This window comes from Triplophysa dalaica, chromosome 5, assembly GCF_015846415.1.
Source record: "Triplophysa dalaica isolate WHDGS20190420 chromosome 5, ASM1584641v1, whole genome shotgun sequence".
NCBI lineage: Eukaryota > Metazoa > Chordata > Actinopteri > Cypriniformes > Nemacheilidae > Triplophysa > Triplophysa dalaica.
The window spans coordinates 4320212-4327339 of NC_079546.1; positions in this window are offsets into that span (position 1 = coordinate 4320212).

Here is a 7128-nt window from a genome sequence, read left to right on the forward strand (position 1 = left end):
ACTGGCTGAGTTACTGACACTCTCTTTATCTGTGCAGAGTGAATTTTTCTCCCCTTGCACCCTTAGAGCGAGCCAACCTCTCCAACCTCAATCATTCATGAAAAAGCGATACCACACGAGCATTGTCGAATGATAGGAAGGCACTTTTTAACTGGCTTTACATCACAGTTGAGTTGTTATAGGGACAACTACTTCCTTTTTTCTCACAGCCATAAAAATCCATTGGAATCCAAACCTGCTTTCCATTTTCTAGGTGGAGCACAAAATACATTTGTATTTTCCAGTCTTTCATTGGCTTTATGTGAAGTGCAGACGGAAATTGAATTCGATATTTACTGAAAATGTATGAATTAAATCTTTGTCTATGATGCCGAGTAAGTGACAGTTTTCATTTTTGCCTGAGCTTTTCCTTACAAGTATCTTTTGACATTTGTTAACATTCTTGTTAAAGAAAAGAAAATGTAAACCTTCAAAACTCAAAATGTGGATTAACTAAGGTCTTTACAGCTATCTGAGAAGGCATAGCTTCATCTTCTCTATTGAACATGCCACTTCTATAGGTGGTTATGGTTGCTGTGGTTACACGCCAGGCCCGGACAACAGTCACCAGGGAACGAATGCACATGTGAAAGCTAGAATCTTCAAAAGCCTTGGACGCATTGTGGGAAAATGGCTCCGTTCCTACTGCAATTGATCGATGTCAATCCAAACTATGTATCTCGCGATACTGCTTTCAGATACTCACCTGAAAGGGAGAGATAGATGGTGAAGTGTAGAAATCTTGTACGTTCGCCCACGTTGTAAACACATAAGGGTAAATGTTTTCCAGTTCTTTGTTTCATGTCGTTGAGTGTGTTAATGATCCAGCAGCTGGATACATCTCTGTGGGCTGTTTTTCATTTGTAAATGCTTTTCCACTCATCTGCATCATTTTCCTCCCTCCCTCCCTAAGCTATTGCCCAGCTCTCCTTTACAGCCGCTACGTATAACCACATCGATCGTTCTCTTAGCGACCTGTGTTTAAGGTACCCTCCAAAGTGTCATACAAATCGGATGCTCGGATCTTACAGCAGCTGTTATTTGTTACAATGAAGGAGATGGGAATGAGAAGCTTTATTTATGTTAAAAAATACAACTTCTGATTGAAGAAATGTATTAGTAAATGCTAAAATTAATATAAACTAAGACTAAGAAATAGTTTGCAAGTATTGTTGGTTAGTGTTAACTAATGCATCAACTATTGTTAACAAATACAACGTTATGTTACCACAATTAAATATAATGTAAATATGATAAAAGTACCACAGTAGCAGACTTCCTTGTTTTTTGAGCAAAATTCAAATGAAATGGCATTAAAATGTTTAAACATTGGAAGACATGTCGTTCTGAGCATTTTCACAGTGGGAGTTTAGAGGTCACTGTATTGACATGCCACTGTCCAATCGAAAGCCGCCGCTGAGGCCGCGCCAAAGTCAGACATTTCAACACAACCTATATGACTTGTGCACCAAGCACTGCGATTCGTCTAGATTTACATATTCACATTTTTATGAGCCAGACATTTTCTGATGCCCTGGGCGAGAGCTGAACTTTGATACTCAGTGGCGGCAGATGTCGGCCGTTTGGCCTCAGTGTTGTTTCTGCATTCTAGCACTCGTTTCAGTATGTTTTTAATTCGAGTAGAAGAAATCCTAACGCTAAGCGTAAAAAATAATAGCTAATGAAAATCATAGCGGTGTGTTTTAAGAGGGATTCTTATGCCAAATAACTCGTCTTATGTATCTAATTTGAAATCCTTGTCTCATTGCCCTCAGGTTAAGCCTTTAATTACATAAGCCATTTAACATGGTTTAGTTCAATCAGGAAGTGTTGATTAAAATCTCGGTGGCATAATCAGTTTTGGCTGGGATGATTTTTATGGCTATGAGTGTTCAGGGATTGTGTGGGGTGGAAGTGCAGCGTTTTGATTGGTCATCAAATACAGGAAGATGGGAAGGAGTTATGTTCAAGGTCACCATCTCATTGTTTCAGAGGTTTGTAATAGCAAGGTTACCATGACGACGGTTATAGATGGTGCCCTGATCGAGCACGGTCTATTTGAAGTGCCCCGGCCCAGTCTCTGCTTTTCTTCTGTGCGCTGAAAGCTGAGCACGACCTCTCTGATTCACTGACACATTATATATTTTATTTTGTCGTTTGGGTGCACCGCAGTGGCCTTTTTGAAAGTGTTTTGTTGCATTGTGCTAAAGGAGAAATGTCTGTAAGGTTTGGCGAAAAACTGTATGTCTTTATAGCTCTTATTTTTTTTTACAATTTTATTGGGGGCAGATGTGCATGTCATTTTGTGATAAGGCGGTCACTGAAGTGTATTCTGCATTTGAGTTTTTGTTTAAAGCTGGATTCTTAGCATTTTTTTGTTGAAAATAAACAAAAATCAGTGACTGAGCAAGTACATATAAAAATGTCATGTTAAAATCGATTGCTTACCCTTATTTGCAACATTAAGCGATACAGTTTTTTCGTTAAAGTTTCCGAGGCAGATTTTCCAGTAAAAGTGTAATTTCCTTTATCTTTACATGGGTAAAGTCAAAGTAACCTCCAATTTGATGTTTCAAACAGAGAATTTTATATGGAGTCAAAAGTGGCACTTCAAATGGTATCTTTAAAAAGAATGAAATTAGAATTAATCCGGATTAGTTTAATCTATGAAGTAGTATTTGTTTTTTTGGTAGAAAATTAAAGTCTTTTCAAGTACCTCCTAGAGCTTGCTTTTGTTCTCCCGATGTGATCTGCACATACCTGGCACTGTGGGGCTCTGAAGCGCCCGGCGTCCTGTTGCTATTTTTGTTGCGTCTAATGGGAGTAAAATTATTGCATTGTGTTGTTGCCTCAAAGCATCAATTGAAATAAACTTTTTTTTATTTCCCAACCTCCAGCCTGCCGTATCCGGCACCAATCCTTGTTCCTATAACCTGATATTTGCAAATTAAGCACCTTTGCGCACAAACGGCTGCGTCGCTCGTTAGCATGCGCGTGTGCTCGTGCATGTGTGTTGCACGCACCAGCATTGTTCTATTGGTAATTTGGTGAGGGAACAGTGGGCACAGCTGCGGGGCCGCTGTCAGTGGGTGCCATGTTTTCTATTGTCTGCGTGACATCACTCAACCAAAAAAAGCAACAAGTGGGAGTTCTAGACAGAAGGGCCTGGCATTGCACCCTCTACCCATAATTAGCCTCTTCTGTAAACGCAATCCTGACAAGGGAAAAACAGCCTGCTCTCTTCCTCCAAATTACACGCTATTTAGATCATCCGCATTTCACAGAGAACTGGAGTGATACAATGGCTAACCAATTCGGTTAAGGACGATTGGTGGGGTGCTCAATGAAACCAGAAACGTTCCTCTTGGTTCCGCAGACTTCCCCTGCCCATGCGGGGCTGAAATGTTGTATGTTTGCGTTATCTGAAGACGACATAGAGTTTGGATATACAGTAAATGCCTCAGAAAGATTTTGATGAATGTAAATGTGTGTCTAGAGCTACTTGTAATGTCTGATGAGGTCAAAGGGAAATGCAGGGTTAAACAGTGAGGACTCAATTGTCCTTGGAATGGATGTTTGTACTTGGAATGGATGTTTGTACTTTATCGCTAATGATACAGAATGCTGAAAATAGCAGTTAATCTGATGAATACATTGGAATATAGGCTTACTCTGTGAATGCATCATTCTGTATGTGTAGGACAATGTGGCATCATGATATTCATGTTTCTGGGAATTTGGCATCTGTGATGCTGATTAAGGCTCCAGAACATCCTGTTGCAGACATCCTATTCGGTTATTAATCTTGTCCGTCAAGGGATATTAAACAGTGGCCATCTTTTAATTTAGAGGCCTTATCACATTATTTGGGATATGATGTTCCACAGGCACTACAGAAGGAACACCGTTCAAAGCTCTGTTACAGAGGGTCACAGGCTACCGTGTAATACTGTTGGCTGGCGGCCATAGGGTGTCTGTGTGTTTGGATTGAACTCTGGCTGATGTAAAATGGATTACGGCTGCGATGGGAATTCCAGCTGGCTCTCATTTCTCCTGTCCCTTTGGAACCCTCGTGTTATCTAACAGCCGAATGTTATTAGAGAAGAAGAGTCTGTGAGATTTATGGAAGGAGAGAGAGAGAAGCAAAGGAATGTCAATACATTGAAATTAACACCTCATTTATTTGACCCATAGGGTAGCATACATTTTTTCATTTTCTTTGCCTTATATCTTGTCCAACATATGTGGCTTTTATTCATGAAACACGAAAGGAGAATGCTTTGTGTGTGCAGTATGTTGTTCTTTTTTGTGAGTAAGTGCTAATAGTTGTGCAAAAATAATGAAAACTATTTAAATTTTTGGGTGAACTTTACCATTACATTTAGTCTTTGGGTAGATGCAGTATATTTAGTGTAGGATGGGATAGGGGAAGGCATGAGACAGGACAGCATATCCGTCCATCTCCTATGTCTGATTGGGTGCGTTATGGGTCTTTATGGAACCCTGGGTTCACCGCTAGGTCGGTCTAGGGGCACGGCTGACATCTGATGGATTTGTGGGGGTTTGAACTTGTTGAAAACCCATTTGTCTGGAGAGCAGAGCGCATATAAGCGTATTCATCAGAGCGACACCGAGGGCTTGAGCGATGCTCCCCGCCGCTCCTCTCTACTCATTTACAAGACTGATATGACATGAAAATATACATCACTGCAAGGCTTGCGTTATTCACTAAACTCCTGTCTGCAAAAGTAAGTTTACCTAATGAGACACGTTCAGAGCCTTGCGTGTGTGCTCATATGCAAGATGAGCCGGCCATCATCGCTTGTGTTAATCAGACCCGCGTGACACGCCATCGATGTAGGTTGTGACAGTCGGTTCATCACTCGTTTCTCGAAAGATAACAGTTCGGGGCATCTAATGTGATCACTTCACACGCCGAAACGTGAGCCATTTGTTTACCTCAAAGATTAAAGCCTGTGATGTCGTCGGTGGGAATTAAGGTGTTAGAATGTCCTTCTGGTTGACCAGCAGAAATAAAATATTGTCGCAATACAGTAATGATTTTCTCAAGGAGGTACTAAGTCGCCATCCATATGCAAATTTATTCCGATGGTACGTCTTTAAATGCGCTTCTGAAAAATGTGTTTTTGGATCTTTTTTCACCCTGCATATATAAAAGGTTAATTATTCCCAGTCAACAGATCTGACTTCCAACTACGCAATTAATCTTCATCGCTCTCGAGGGGAAGCTGATGCAGTGTGGCGCTAATGCACAAACACAGAGTCGCCTTTGCAGATCAGTCAGGAGTGTGTGTGTGTGTGTGTGTGCACGTATGTAAAGATATGTGCCCATCACCAGCTGCTTCCTTGACACCATCCAGTGTAACTGACGTGCACATGCACTCCTTTCTCAGCATGTCAGAAAGTGACACGTTTCTCAGCTCACTGCTGTAAATACTCTGTATTCTGTTTATTTTTAGTATTTTCCCTGATTGAACACTCTTAACTTTTGCTATTGGTCTGCCATACAAGCACACATCAAAATCGCCAGTGTTAGAAAAGGTAAAATTAACTGTCACAGTGTATATATAATCCACACTCTGGGAGTGTGGATTATATATACACTGTGAGTGTTAATTTGATATTTTTGAACACTTGCAATATGACTGTGTAGTCCTGCCCCAAAGTCCCACCTCACTTGAAGTATCTGTAAACTAAGATGACATTCAATAGAATTAAATGGATGGTTTGCCCTAAAATGAAAATTCTGTCATTATTTACTCACCCTGTTGTCATTTCAAACCTGTATGACGAAGAATGTTGGTCACTGAACAATAGCGCTACCCATTGACTTTGAGTCCATTGACCCATTGACTATTGCCTTTGAGTCCATACAATTGATTTCCAACGTTCTTAAAATTATTATTTTGTGTTCTACAGAAGAAACTTTTACAGGTTTAAAATGACAAGATGGTAAGTAAATGGTGACAGATTTTTCATTGTTGTGTGAACAATCACATTCTTTAAATGGTGATTAAAACATTGATATTCTTTGTAGCATCTTATGCTTAATATTTTGTTTTCTTAGTTCTGTATTGCAAAAATATATATTTTTAGAAGAACATGATTCTTACTTGAGCAAATAGGTTGTTACCTAACATAGCACATAAACCTGTGTGAGCACCTATCTGCGCTCCACGCCGTGGAGTGTAAGGTCAGACGGGCTGGGATGTAATATCTGTTGCCGCAGGTCTTGTTTTGGGATAAGCGTGCTTTAATATCTTGGCACAGTGCTAGGGAGTAACATTACTCTCCAAGAATCTGTGGACGGTACATATCTCACACCGTAGCTGTGATTTTTGGCAAGAGAAAACAGTGGCTCTGATCCCAGGATGTGGCTATTGTTTGATAACTGAAAATGAGTTATCATTGGGGGGGTTCAGGTAGGTTGTTTTTGAATGTCACGTGGATTGTGTGATAATGAAAATTGTTTTCTCCATTTAGACAGAACATATTAACTGGAAAACACACAGGCAACTTCCCATGTGTATCTCTCAATCCCCTTAGTTATAAAGCTTATTGGAAATGTTAGCCTATAGCCCACTTTTAATTGATTGAAACTACCCCTTGTTTAAAGGTAATAAGTTGTTAGACATTAAGCTTTTTATATAACTATCTTAACTAGCCATTTTTTAAAGAATGAAAATGGAACTCTTGAATTCTAAAATGTTCTGATCTGGCCTGTTATGTATTTTAAACTGTTTAACTTGATTAGCATAAAGGAAAATACAAGGTTAATGGATGGACCTAAATTGGTTCTTTATTTGTTTATTTCAATTCGCTTGTAATTACCCATGGGGATTTGGGAGGTGGCAGATTGTAACTTAAAATCCCCCTCATGCCCCCACATTGACTATTGCTGTAATTAGAACATCACCACTCGTATAACTCCCTTAGTTCATTTATCAGGAAGTTACAGCTGAAATATTCGGAAAGGTTCATTTCTGCGGTCAGCCATAATTTTCTAGAAGCAGGTCTGTATTGAGCTGTGGGAGGTCCGCAGGGCTACAGTCTGGGCCCGCTGTTTGT